At 42.8% G+C, this 13,742-nt stretch overlaps 1 long non-coding RNA gene across 6 annotated transcripts in view; it reads left to right on the top strand.

The window, feature by feature from the left end:
* The first annotated feature begins 1,941 nt into the window (after positions 1-1,941).
* The window catches only part of LOC106017391 (uncharacterized), an 88,838-nt gene continuing 77,037 nt past the window's right edge, over positions 1,942-13,742 (top strand). The window contains exon 1 of one of the 6 annotated variants that reach the window (XR_011811610.1): positions 1,942-2,183. This is a non-coding gene — a long non-coding RNA (uncharacterized lncRNA). The remainder of the gene's footprint in view (positions 2,184-13,742) is intronic. The other 5 variants (XR_011811608.1, XR_011811612.1, XR_011811606.1 and 2 more) reach the window with 5 other exon arrangements.

Raw genomic sequence — 13,742 nt, 5'->3', positions numbered from 1 at the left:
TATTTGTCCTAATGCATTTACTCCCAAGTTTATAATTTATATCATGAAGGCAGTCAATAAAGAGCTGCTGCATATGTATTTAGAATTTTATCAGCAAAATGTAAATTACCGGGCCTAATGCAATATTTCTTACTATAAAAGCCCTGAGATAAGAAATGCAGCATGGGCTCTTGGAAGAACTCTGTGATGAGATATGCAAATGTTTTCCTTGGTGGTAAGATCCGTAAAATGTGTACTACTCATGAACTACATTTGTGAATGGAAGCTCCATAATATCGTTAACTGAATTTTCATTTTGCAATGCTTGCTTATGATATCCATTATTCAGATGCTATAAGTAAAGCACTGCACAGCAGAGATAGAATTTACAGTATGGGGTCAGTTTCCAAAGAAAAAAGGGGTGGTCTGAACCATTAATTTAAATATGTTTCCATGTGATCTCCCAAGCATGTTATTCTGATAAGGTTTTTAACTCAAATAATAACTTCTAAGAGGCCAGGAAAACTTTAATGTCTTTGAGATTAGAGGCAATGGCTGTGCAATCACTGCTTGCCTCTTAAATAGTCTGAGCCATCAAAACATATTATAAATCTTTCCAGCTGAAACACCATTTATTCTGCATGTAGAATATTTTATAGGTAACATACTTAATAAATTGTGGTTTATTGCAATTGTAAATTTATTTAAAATTTGTAGTTTGTAATTGTGTGGTCTATTGTCATTGTAAATTCTATCTGCATTGTACTCTTCTGCTGTGAACAAAACTTCAGAATTTCCTTGGAAGTAGGCTGCAAAATTTATCGTTTCTTCAGCTGTAAGCAGGTTGCTTTGCCTTCAGGTAGGGTTTCCAGTGGTTTTGATAAGTGTGTAGGACAGAGGTATTAATCTGGTGAAAAGTGGCAGCTGTTTTTCAATTAATTAAAAAAAAAAAAAAGCATTAAAGAAGAAGAGCGGAGCAATTTGCTGGAAGGAAATTAAAAATGTCATCTGTGTTTGAAATGAGAGAGGAATGTATGGAGGGGCTATACGTGCTCAACCCAGGGCCTGGCCAGGACGAGGAAGTTAATGAAGCCTTTAATATAAAAAAGGACCCTGGGGTTTTCATGGTGCTGGGGCACGTGCCCGGCATCACCTCCAGCTTTGCCTCGCTCCTTGTGGATTCCCCCTTGGGTCCATGGCCTGTCAGTGCCAAGTTTGTTGAGAGGAAACAGACCATTACTGGATGTTTTGCTTTAAAATCTATTTGAATAAACGTATGTTGTAAGTAATAAAACACAATCAAAACTGCACTGCATGATGATGAAGAATTAGCACATAAGGGAATATTGTAAATAAAGCTACAGAAACATATAGGAAAATGGGGAGTACTTCTGGACATGTTAGGTACACAAATGTCTTGGTAATTGATACAAAACTAGTACAATATATTTTTAAACAGCATTTAGCTTTCTAATGCTTTTGAAATACTTAAAAACAGCCATTTTCAACCCTACCATTTTATTATTTTTTTTTGTTTGTTTGTTTGTTGTTTTTTTTTTTGTCCCCCTTGCAGCGTCCTGGCACTCTTGCCACGCCAGCATGGTGCAGCAAGGGAGAAGGAATTTCTTTGAGCTTCTCCAGCAGGAGAAAACATTTCAGAAAAGGTGGCCACCATCATGGAAGCCCCTCAGGGGTAAAGATAAAATGAAAGGAAACTTTTATTTATTTTTGATCTGTTCTTAGGACTGTACCAGGGTAGCCTGGCTTGATGGGATCAGCTGTAGAGCCCTCTCCTCTAAAATATGGGGATCTTCCAGTGATTCACAGCCAGATCCAGATGAAAATGCTTCCCCTTTCCCCTGGCACTAATTTAGTTTTAACTATAACCAACTGGTTCTTGTAAAGCACTCCTGAAGGAGCGGTGGGGATGGAGGTCTGGTGCAGCTGGGCTGGTCAGCACTGAGGGCTGCACCTGGGCAGGCGGCACCCAACCCCACTCGCTTAAATTGCCCTGAGGAGAGACTTTTCCTCTCTTTAGCAGATGGGAAGAAGGGAAGAGTGGGGTTGTGGGGTAGTTGCTGTGCCCCTTCCAGCATGCCTGGGTCATAGAGCACCATGGTGGGGTTTGGAGTGCTGAGGTTTTGCTGGCATGGACTCACGTCAGGTTGTGACTGAGACTGGGCCTGGAGAGAAACCTCGCTGAGGTAGGAAGGGGCAATCCTGCCCCAGGGGCTGAGGGAGGTGAGGTGCTGTGTTTTGGGGGCTGTGGTGGGGAGGCTGAGCTGGCTCACTGGGGTTGGGTTTGCCATTGTGAGGGTAACTGGTGGGACAGGGGAAAGGCAGCGTCTGGCAGTGCTCCTCCTTGCTTTGTGCTGTGCTTCAGACAGTGCCCTCCCTGTGCCATTATCTTGAAGCACTGAAGGCATTTCTTCCCCACAAGACTCTTTGCAGTACCCTAGACCAGAAATTAACCTCTCCATTCCTCATTCTCCATCTTCCAAGCAATGGAGAGGACACATTGTAGTAGCTCTCATCAGCAGCCCTGAAACATCTCCCTTTAGATTTCAGGACAGGCCCTATCCATGCTGTTTTCCTTGTATAGAAACACATATAGACATATACATCCACCCTGGGTTTTCTAAAAGTAATCAATACTAATTGTAAGTTACCAAGCATTGGCTGTATAAAAGTTTTGATTTTTCTTCATGGTACTTCAGAGCAAATGGAAAATGCGCCAGGGGCTGATAATGCTTCCCTGCCCGTGGGGAAACATGCCATAGTCACTGGTTTATCTTGTTTATTTTGACATTTTACTGCCTTAAACTGCTCTGTAACATAAAGCACATGCAGAGTGGTTAGAGGTGAGGTCTTACAGATTCACTTATACTTGAACAGCTGAAAAATCAATAAACTGCAAGCAACGAAGAAAAATGTCCTTTCCACGCATGTAGAGGAGAGCTGGTATTTTTATTTTTACTGAGGAAACATTAGATAATGCAATCAGGGAATGTAGGGATTTGCACTTTGCGTACTAGTGACTGGGGAGTGTAAAATGAGCTTTTTCTTAGCTGCCATACAGTAGTTTTCCCTCTGCTTTTTTCTAATAGGGAAAGGTAAATTTAGTTTTTGTGGCCCAGAACTGCACAGGAAGAGAATTTTAGGGTTGTTAATACAGAAATTGGACGCTTCCTATTCTCAGTATGTTTAAAAAGTGATGTTTATGCAAGATGAAGAGTGAGACAGGTCTTGCTGGTTGGTCTGTATGAGTCCAGCTCTGCAGAAGGGCTGGGCACTGCTCAGTGCTTTCCTGCATCTAGCTTGGTAAGAGCTCAAAAATGGGGTGCTTCTGCCCTGCTGATCCCCTCTGTAGACTGGCAGGGTTTGGCAGGCTTTATTCCAGAAAGGGAATAAAGAGTTTGCCCTGTAACTTTTGGTGCTCAGGCTGACAGTGTCTTTTGAGATGCCAGACCCTTCCCCTGCTCCGATCTCTGATGCTATAATTTTGGAAAGCAAGGAGTAGTTGTTATGATGCCCTATGAGGCTTTCTTGCAAGTTCTTGTAACTGCTTGCTTGCTTTGGAGCATGTTTGTGGGTTGTCATTTGAAGAATTACTCATACATGCAGGTGACCTCTTTGAAAAGGCACTGAGCTGGGCTGGAATGGCAGAGTCATTGATAACAGCTGGGAGGGTAATGATCTCTTGATCTTCATGCTTCATGGAGTATGGTAATCAGCCTGTGGGTAAGGAATGAATGTCACCTCTGAAGCTGCTGTAATTTGGGGCTGCAACATATGATACTTATTACAGGCTGGGATGAATTATAGAATCATTGAATATCCCAAATGTAGTCTCTGTAGGTTTCTTCAAACTGAATGCTTACTTGTGATTTGGTCACAACTCAACTTCCTCATTGTATAGACACATTTAAAATTCAGCTTTGTGTGAACCATTCAAGTGAAATGAATACCAAGCACAAATGTCTGGATTCAGAGCTTTCAGCTGAGAGTTTTGGCTCTGTGTTGAAACATAAATTAATATTAGCCATTAAACATTTCTGCTGCTAATTAAATGGACTATTTGTTATGCATAAATCATTCATGTTTCACTTTGCAGCCAGATGAAATTTCATTAAGATGCCCAAATAACAGAAGGGGGAGCAGCAGCTATCATTCTGGGGTATATTGGGGTTGAGTTTACTATGTTGCTATCTTGTTCTGAATAATAAATACTTTAATAATCTATCTAGTAGAATTCACTTGTTTTGATGGTGATGTTAGGATGACAAATAGCTCAGCAGAGAAGAGTAAATTAGAACTGAGCTCAGAGGTGACACTTGGATCTTTAATTCCATAGTTTCTTTAGTCATTACAGGGACACAAAAATTACAAGGACACATAAAATGACCTAGATAGCTTGTATACAAGCCTGTGTGTCAAACCACATATCAAAAACATGGATTTAAACTGCAGTTTCTTTGTGATCAATACTGCAAGGCTCCTTTGTAGCATCTGTTCTCATTGTTTTTTTACTTGGTAGCTGCCATTGACTTTGTTTTGTGTAAACTTGAAGAGAAGATGCTGCCTGGTAGCGGGAGCAGAGGACTTTAAGCAGGGGTGACAAGTCAGGAGATCTCACTTCTGTTCTTGCCTCTTTCTCACATGGTTTGTGACCTTGAAATGAAGTGTGCTATAGTTTTTCCCTTTGGTATGGAGGTACAATTAATTACACTGCAAAGTACTGAGGATGGGATGATTATCGTTTATCTAAGGGAATTGCACAATGATTAAGTCTTAATTTGCTGTATGATTTCTTTCTCATTAACCCTGCTGAAGCAGGAACTTTGAAATGAAAATCAAAGGTGAACAGTGTTCCTGGAAGGGGAGAGGACTTGAATAAGCTGGCTGAGACAAGGCTTTGCAGACACCTTGTATTAATGGCCTGGGACAAACCCCAGGACTGGGAGTACAGCTTGCTGTACATTACAATGGTCTCATGATTTTTCAATTGATGCCCTTTGGGAAGGGTAGGGAAGTGTGTAATGGGAGGAAAAAAAAAAAAAAAACACACAATCAAACACCAGGTGACAGAAAAACACAGTCACTAAAGGAACAGAGCCAGCTGAGTTTTGAGATCTGGCACTCTAGCTGATGATTTCCCCTGAACCTGGTGTATGGAAGGCAGAAATACATGTACGTGTAACTTACTAATACGTAGTGTGTAGGTTGGATAGGGAAACCCCAATAGCTTGGAAGGTTAGTAACTTGCCAACATCAGCGGTTATAATGGGGAGGTTATCCTGGCAGGACACTTGGATGGTGGGCAGTGGCCAGAAACAGACCCAAATACCTAAATGAGGTCTGATCTGCCCAGCCTTAAAAGGAGCAGGATCCTTTGTCTATAACACAGCAAGGGCTGAGATCAATCAGAAGTGGGAGAAAAGACAGACCAGATCTGTGTGCCATGCTTAATTTGATTAAATGTGTAATTATCAGTAACACATTAGAGTCCAGCCACGCTAATTCATAATATCTCTTATGATTTGTTGAGCTGTTTTAATGCAGTCATAGGACTGGCTTTATTCTTTTTTTGTTTGTACTAATGTGTACTGTCTAATTCTGGTATATGCACTCTTCTCTACCTTAAATGAGTCTGTTCTTTCGGTGAAAACAATTAGCGGTCATGGAGCATTGTTATATTTGCTGCAATAGTGTTTGGCCACGCTGAGTAATTCTCTCCCCTAAAATTGGGTCATGCATATGGATTTGTGGGTTAAACTCCTACTGTAAGAGTAGTAGGCAGAAAATGGTAGGGCTGACCTTTGTTTCCCAGTGGAGTGAACAAGGCTAATTCCATAGAAAGCTGTGGTTACACTGATGTAACACTATTGCAGGAGGTGAACTGTCCCAATCGGTATGGTTTTTCATTAGTTAGGAATTGGGGCTTTTACATGTAGCCTTCTGAAGTTACATTCATGGCAACAAAAAATGAAAATGAGTAGTGATCTGATGTTGTCAGTGTAACTTTAAAAACAACCAATATTAGATTCCTATAGGAGTTGATTTGCAGATAAAAATGACTAATATCCATAATATTTGTGGGGAAAAATAATGCTTAGCTAGCATGGGACTAGGGATTAAGCTGGAGCTGCTGTGCAGAAGCAGCAGCTCTTTTAAGAAAGCAATGCAGGAGCTGTAGCCTGTGATGCTGGAGGTCAGTCTGACTGAACTGATTCCTTCCAGTACTGAAAATCATTTCCTTACTCTACAAACCTACTTTGTTTGAACTGGGTATCCTCAAATCTAATTGTATTTATAGAGAGAAATCAAATCCTTTATGTATAGATGATGCACCAAGCTGCTGTGGGAGCTGATGATGCATTTGTGTAGATGCTGAAGTGCATCTTAAGCTTGAGCAAGAACCTACCAAAGTGAGACCTAACTTGTTCTAGAAGAATGTTGTTGCTTGTCACAATTAACTGTAAAATCCCCTGTGCATTTCTTCAATTCATTAGCTAGGCCAAGCTGGTACTGCTGGTAATTTACTGCAGGTGGATTTTGTGTAGATGAGAGAGGATATATTAGGGGTAAATGTTTTGCAGACAGAATCACAGGTACAGTGATGTTAAATGTTCGATTATATTATCTGTTGGCTTTTCTTATTTAGAAAGATACCTAGAGCATTTGTAACATTTCTGAAGTGATTTAATTTTTTTCAGGACCAGTCAGCTGTCTGAAATTCCACCTAAGTACCTGTGCCTGGTGTTTCTTAGAGCTGGCTTCAGGCAAGCAGTTTGTTCAGCACCTTTCTTAGCTCTTTGCTCAGTGCCTTCAACACCTGCCTCCCCCAAACCCTAGTCACTGGGGCACAGGTGACTTCAGTGCTCAGATGTGGCCATGAAATGATGTGTGCCAGTGGGCTAGGCAAGGATCCTGAGAAATATGAGCCTGAGCTGAGACCTGTCCCACCTCAGCACTGTGCTAGGCTGGTTCTGGGGATCTTTGGTTAGAGCCTATCTTTGGCTCTAGCTGAGGTATCTGAATGTTATTGCTATGCCAGCAAAGAATAATCCCATGTTATATTTTTTTCTGTGAAGGGATGTGGGATTTCTTCATTTGACTTGTTTCTAATAAGCAGCTGGCTAAATCCAGCTATTAAATCACGTGAAATTGTATTGTTTTATATCCTCTCTTCTGTTAACAGTGGAGCCATAAGGTAAAAGGGACAAGTTAGACCAGTGAACTCTGCCAAGCTGCAGATGAACAGTGATTCCTCCCTGGTCACAGGATCTATGTGCTCAGTCAGTCCAGAGCCCTGCAGTCATTTGTGCCAGCAGCACTGTCACGTTGCCTTGGGGCTGATGGCTTGGCCCATGGGATGTGCTTCTGCCACCAAGTCCCGTGCAGTCCCAAGCATGGCTTGGGAAAGGCTGCAGATGAGGCTCTGGTAGGCAGCCAAACCCAGGGCAGTGCTCATCTGATGTTTATTTTTAACAACTCTTGGAAATGGAATTGGGGAAAAATGTGTTTTGGAGTCCAGTGGTAGGAAATGGGATCTAAGGAGTCTGGAGGAAAGAATGAAATATGCTGGGATTCCTGAAACAATTTTTTTGCTAATCTGATTTTGGTAACAGCTATTGTCAAAAACAAACAAACAAAAAAAAAAAAAAAAACAACATTCTGAAATGTCCCTTCATGGCATGGTTCAGCTTAGATTTTGGTGAGTTGTTAGAGCTGCAGTGTTTGTGCTGCTACAATCCAAGGCCAGTTGGTACTTCCATTACAAACCTTGATTCCCAAGAATCTCTAAACTTGCCTGTAAAACAAGTAAATAGCTGAGGGAAATAACACGATTCTTGGGAGTGTGTCCTCTTTCTGTTTTGCAGAGCTGCCATGTGTTTTATCTGGTGTTACAGCATTAGTGTCATCTAAACAAAGTATGGCCAGTGGAAAAGCAAACCAAACACAACTGTGATGATGAATGTTGCTCTAGGACTGAAGATGGCTCCTGACTTTTTTTTTCCTGCCAAGAACTGAGGGCCTTCTCACAGGGTTGGAGATGTCCTGTGAAGAACTGTGAAGTGTTTTGATGAGTAACATCACTGGAAGTGTCACTGAGTGGTGTGAAGTGCACTTGTAATGGTACTTGGCAGTGTTAGGCATGGCACTAAACAAAATAGCTCCCATTTGCATATGGGTTTGATCTCAGTATTATACTCTTTGCAAGTCTGGCTGAGTTAGATGGGTTAAAAAAGGGAGAAAACAGATGTCAACTTGCTTTGGTCAATTGAGATGTCTAGTAAGTCTTACTTTGTAAAAATAAATAAAATAATGATGCTGATGTCTCCATTGATGTCCCTGGAGGTATATCTGTTTGTAATACTGTTTGACTACAGACAGAGATAGGAACCAAATTTGCTCCAGAGCCTGTGCTTGTGTCGGTTCTCCATTCATTAGCTGCTGATAATGCTTTCTGCAAATCTTTATCTGGAGTTGCTACGATTTCTTATTTGAAAGAAGGATTGATTCTTCTACAACATCTAGTATTATTAGACAACATCTAGTATTATGAGTCTTGAAATTAGCTGCAGGTCTTGGACTCTCTTCCATTGCTAGGACTAATTGATGTCAGTTTTCATCTACGAACCCCTTCCTGTTTGGAGGAGTTTGTACATATCCACATGTACAGAATGCCTGTCTAAGCCATCATGTCACTGGCTGTCTGGGAAGCGTTGTGTTCTCCTGTGAAGCATCTTAATTAGTTTTGCCTTTCATGTTGACATCCGAAATTCTAGGCTTGAGTAATGTATTAGACTTTCCCCTTGTTTGTCAAAACAGAGCAACTTCAGAGCAGTACATAATGTAAATGCTAATTAAAACTGACAAGTCAAATTGACACCCATTTCAACTGGAGGAAAAAACTGACTGGGAAAAATCCATTTTGTCATTACTGAAGTTGGCTGAAACTTGATTGCTGAGATCTGTGGGGGCAGGCTGAGGGCCCCTGCTCTTTCCTTTGCTGGTCCTTAAGGTAGGGGGCAGCTACCCCGTGACTTCAGGGAGAAGAGCTCTTGCCCAAGGGGAAGGACAGCACCCCACTCCTGTAGCTTGATTTCAAAATTGCTGTGCTGCACTTGGCAAGAGATGGCTTCGGGATGGTTGCCGGCAGAGTGGCTCTGGCCAGATGTGATCCAGTGGGCTGATCTGCCCAGATTTCACAGGTAAGCACTGAGACTGGTGGCCACCACCACCAAACTGCTCTGGGGATTGCTCTGAAGGAGCTCCTTGGTTTTAAGTCTTGGTTTTAATCTGCGTGAGCCTTGCCCATGCTGGTACAGGCAGGCTGGTGAAAGCAGTGCCTTTCAGTTGCTGTTTAGCAAGGGGGGGAAAAAAGGTGCTGCCCACAGAGTGCTGGGTGCTGTCACGGCTGACAGCAGTGTGGGAGCACTCTTCATATAGCAGGGAGTTCAGCTGGCTGTTAATTACTACTTTTCCCTCCTCAAGAAGCAGAAATTATCATAAAAACTTATAGCATTTTTAAGCTTAAAACAGGTTTTCTTCCATCAGGGCACTGCATCATCTGCAGTGCATCCCAGTGTTGTGGTAAAGGTGTATTTTTGCTGTATGGGTCAATAAATACCAAACACTTACTTGGTGGGGTGTATGTGGGTCTGTCAAACCAGCTGGATGGATTTGCTTGGTGGTGAGGCATGTAGATGTTGAGACAACTTTGTGGATATACATGTTGTGTAACTCCAGCGTGCATCTGCCTTTATAAATATGAGGATATGTTCTGATTGTGTCTTAAAAGAACATTTGTGGTATGACTATTAGCATCTTGTATTCTCTTTCAGCCTGTATCTGCTGCTAATGATAGCATCTAATCTATTTTTTCCCAATCTCTTGGGAAGACTCTTCCACTTCCCTCCAAAAGCCTGGTGCTTTCTCATGGCCATCGCTCTTTATGCCACCTCTGGGACCCATTGCTGTGTCAGCCCTGTCTGCCTGGCAAGTAAAGGCTGCTAGGAGAGAAAGCCACTGCCTGCTGTTTCCTTCAAATTGACTCCTGTTGTCTTACTGGCATGATGGAATATTACTTGGGAAAAACTCATCGCTTTTCTTTGTTTGGCTGTCTTATGGTTCTAAAATATATCCTTCTTTCCTCCTAAACCATTGTAGTTCATTACAGTGGCTACAATGGGCTGTCTGTCTGTGGTTTGAAAACTGAACTTGAGACAAATATCTGCTTAGCTTCTTTTAATGGGAGCTGTTTGCTAAAAGCAAAGCTCTTGTTTACAAGTCCTTCAGAGCACAAAGCACTCGGGTGAGGAGCTCCATGGCACTCCGGGGAAGCCAGCTGCTCTCATCCCTTTTGAAGGATGACTCCTGGAGTGTCCTACTGTGGCAATCTGCTGAAGATATTTAATGATTCCTGTTCTTTTTGGTGCCTAAACTTCTCCTGTGTGAGCAGAATATCCATGCTTTGCAAGTGCAGGGTGAAGGCCAGATGCAGAGCTGGACTGGTGCCAGTTGCAGTCCTTAAAGTTTAGGTGTGGAACAGGGAAAAATGTGCAGTGTGGCATGTGGAGAATGGTCTCAAATATGGAGTTTTGAAAGGCAAAGCTGGGATCAGGAGATGGCCTAAAATGAGCCTGGTGGAGCTATCTGAAGCCTTGGTTATGTCTACAGGCCTCCTCAGCCTGGAGGACTTGCCAATGGCTCCCAGTTCTCAGTGAACTCCATCTCTTCTAACCATTGTGGACTAAACCCCAACAACCTGAATGCCCCAAAAGCATTCATGAAATTACCCATTTCATTACCCATGAAAGCATGGTATCACAGACTTCATCGAAACAGGCTCAGGGCTCATCTTTAGGCATCACATCTGGCTGTTAAAGCTGAAGAAACACCTGCTTCCAGTTAGCAAAATGGACTGTGGTCAGTGAAGAGGCAGAACTGAAGAGGCTCTTGCTTTGTACATGAGGCAAGTGAGGCTTCTGATGCCAGCCAGCAGAACCCACATCCTGCCTCTTGAGATGCAAGTGAAATTTGGGAGGAGATGGCTTGGTGCTTAATAACATACCTTGGGACATAACCACAGTGCTACCACTGAGCCTCCTGGAGTAAGGTATCTTGAAAGAGGCTCTGGAGAGCAGGAGGAAGAGCAAATGGCTGTGAGCTACAGAGTGTACATTAGAGCAAGGACCTTCCCCGTGGCCTGTGTTCACACCAGGCTGCTGCTGCAGATGTCTGGCTGGTGGGGGAGCTGGATGCTCGATTTCTGCTCCCATAGAGCTAGTCTTTAAAGACGGCTAGAGAGGTTAAATCCCACAGAGAAGCACTAGAAAAAGGATTTTCCTAAGCCTGTGAAAACAGCAGCAGTCCCTTGGTGCCTGACTAATGTGGTCTCCCAGCACAATGAGCACGGCCAGCAACATCAGCAGTGTTATGTACAGCTCCAGTGAGCGCTAATGAAATAGTCTCCAGAGGCTTTCTGTGTGTCTCTCTAAATATATATTGATAGGTAGGTAGATTTATTTGTAATCATTGGTAAAGAGCTAATCCTCACTTGGTGAAAAAACTATTTATGGTGATAATTACAGCCTTATTACACATCTGTGAAATGCATGGAGACAGCTGAGGGAGTTACCTGGGCATTTCCAACATTCCCTCCATATTTTTTCCAGTTTCAGCAATGGTGTGGATGGGAGATGAACTGCTTTCAGAGAGTGAAAAGTGAAGTGTGATGTGAATGCAAAGCTCTATACTAATTAGCATCACATTAATACTGATTTTATATTGAATAAAAGTGAAATCCCAAGTGAAAACTGCCCTGACAAAGACTCTGCCCTTTCAGTCCCATCTGGGTTGGAGCTGGGGTAAGGGGTGCAGCAGGAACTAGCTTCCTACGTGTTCCACCAGGTTAGGATTAGTCTGGCCTGGGCAGGCAAATGATGAGCAGAGCTGTGGCAAGGTCAGCTGGCCTGGCAGGAGGAAGGAGATGCTGCTGTGACCTTTGTGTCTGACTGTCAGTCTCACAAGGTGCTTCCCCCAAACAAGGTGATCCTCCAGCCCTTCTCTGGCCTGGGGGAGCCAGGTGCTTCTGCAATAAAAACATAACATACAGAAGTTAAAAGTTAATCAGCAATGGCTTGTCAGCTGCAGTCACTGCAAGTGTGCAGCTCTTCGCAAGGTTGCAGTGTGTTCCTGGAGAACAACTGAATAACTCATTTCATGGATGCTCAGCTGCAAGAGGCATGGCTTTAATGCAAGCTCGGCTTCAGAGCTGAGGGCAGTGTATGCTGCCTGGGGCCTCTGCCCCTTAGCCCCTGAGTGGCTGGGTTTGCTGGAGGTGCTGTTTTGTCCTGAGACACAAAATCACTCTTTTTTCCAGTCTATTACCTCCTCATGGTAGTGCAACCCAGTTGAAGAGCCATGCTAAAATGCAGACAGACATGCCTGAAGCTGCATTTAACTGACTTTATTCTGAATGGATATTGGCAAGCACCCTCTGGGCTGTAATGCGGATAGCTAATGGCATGCTCGATGTGCATCTTAGCTTGTTAGTTTAAGCAGATTCAGTAAAGTGGCTGAAAGATGCTCCTCAGACATATCATAGGAGGAGCTAGACCTTTTCCTTGGCCTTTTGGATGACAGCATTATTCCTTGGGGTTTGGTTTCCTAATCTATGAAATTCAGAATTATTTGTGAAAACTACGTACAATTCCTGAAGATCTCCTTTCAGCTGAGAGGAGCTCAGCCCACTTATCAGTCCTCTTTCTGGCCAGAGAGATGCTGGTACCCTGGTTAGAGCCTTAGTTCATATCTGGTGGAGTGGGATTCAATCTACCAGATGCAGAAATGATCTGCTCTAACATCTGGCTAGTGTTAACTGTCAGTAACACCAAGCAGATAGAAATCATATGGCTTATTTTGCAATTGTATTGATCAAAATGCAATTAAATTGCCTAAATACATGCCCGGTTTTCCACTTCATGGGTTTTTGAAGGCTAATATTTCTGCTGGTGTTGCATTGGATAAGTAAAGGTAGCAAAACAAAGGATGGCAGATAAAGGCAGAATGTGTTGCAACTCTAGATGATCTGCAAGTCATACTGGAGATCTGGGAGTACTGAAATGCTGCTGTAATGAATCATTGTTTTATAAACAGCTTTGCATGTGTAACCCTACTCATAACCAAAATACTCGGAAAACCTTTTCTCTAGAGGTGGGGAGGTATAATACAATGTGAGCTGGATCTGTTTTTCTAACTACTATTCAACTACATTTTTTCATTTGCTTTTAACACTAGCTACTGTTTTTCTTGCTCTCTGGTGTTTTTCCCAGCAGATATCTCGAGCTTTCATTCTGTAACATCTGGCTTCCCATTCCGAGTAAAGAAGTGCTGATAAGACCAGGGATGTGTCTGTCTGGAGGTAGATGCTGGAAGTTCAAAACTGCAAAACACAGGCAGAGACCCGGAAGCACTTTGGATTACAGCTGTGGTGATGATAATCTTTCAAGCATTAAATGGTGAGCCTGAGCATAGCTTCCCTTTAGATGAAGGGACAGAATTATCTGGAAATGGAGAGCTTAAGCCTTAAAGGCCAATTCAAAAGGAAGCTTTTGAGGCGAGATGCACTTAATCTTAACTTTACTCATCTATACAAATGCTGCACAAGCAAAATCCTGCTTTGCTATGTTAGACTGAGAAAGCTGCAGTGTTGGCAGCTGCTGAGGCCCTCTGGTACTAGGGCAGAGCCAGCT

The sequence above is a fragment of the Anas platyrhynchos genome, chromosome 10 (assembly GCF_047663525.1).
Source record: "Anas platyrhynchos isolate ZD024472 breed Pekin duck chromosome 10, IASCAAS_PekinDuck_T2T, whole genome shotgun sequence".
Taxonomy (NCBI): Eukaryota; Metazoa; Chordata; class Aves; order Anseriformes; family Anatidae; genus Anas; species Anas platyrhynchos.
The sequence above is the reverse complement of the archived record's forward strand: the minus strand, read 5'-3'. Positions and strand labels throughout refer to the sequence as shown.